Genomic DNA, 1,024 nt, shown 5'->3' on the forward strand with positions numbered 1-1,024 from the left:
TTTTTTCACTTCTAGTTTTCGTTATTTCGTTAGTTTTCGTTAACGATAATAACCTTGGTGCTGACATCACATCTGACTCAAATATTTGGACAATCACACATTTCCTTCCCTCTGTGCACAGTGGACTTTAAACCAAGTGCATACTTTCAGCTTTAATTCAGGGGATTTAAACCAAATTCATCTTTATACACAGTCAGCCATTGACAGACGAGCAGTTTGACTGTGAAGTGTGGTCTGTTCTCTGGTTATTACAGGGCAAGTTAAGATCTGTGGTTAATTCCAGGTGTTGAACTTCATTTGGTAGCTGTCCACAGGAACTCTCAATATGAAGTCCAAAGAGATGTAGATACAAGTGAAGGAGTGCATCAATAGAAAAAAAATAAAAAATAAAGACCTAAAGTAAACCTATCAGAGAGACTGAAAGCTCAGCAGAATGAGGAAACCGGCCAGCTCAGCAACACAGATGGACCTGAAAGACCACAGAAGAAAACTAAGTGTGCTCCGATAGAATTACTTCCATGAGAAAGAAAAACTTCTAAATATCTACTCAAGTCAGAAACGCTCTGATCAAGATACGCCGTCATGAACGTAAATACAACAACAAAGTGCAGCCCGGTGGTTACACTCAGGAACAAGAACATGAGATTAGACTTTGGAGGAAAACATCTAAAAGAGTCGAAGGCAAAACAAACAAACTACGGACTCATGAAATCAAGATGGACTTGCACCCGACAGGAAGTGGAAAGACTCATGAACAGAAGCGTACCACATCATCTGTTAGACATGGTGGAGGTAATGTTATGGCATTGGCATGGCTGCCGGTGAAACCAGGTCATGTGACTGCTGATAGACGTTAAAGCAGCGGTCCCCAACCCCCGGGCCTCGGACCGGTACCGGTCGGTGAGTCGTTTGGTACCGGGCCGCGAGAGTTGAGGCTCAGGTGTGAAATGTCAAGTCAATGAAAGTAGAAAAATGTTTTAATATATATTAATGCAGGTCAGTGAGGTCAGTGACGGATACAAGG

Source organism: Pundamilia nyererei, unplaced genomic scaffold (genome assembly GCF_000239375.1).
Source record: "Pundamilia nyererei isolate P.nyererei 1_Seehausen unplaced genomic scaffold, PunNye1.0 scaffold00050, whole genome shotgun sequence".
Lineage (NCBI taxonomy): Eukaryota > Metazoa > Chordata > Actinopteri > Cichliformes > Cichlidae > Pundamilia > Pundamilia nyererei.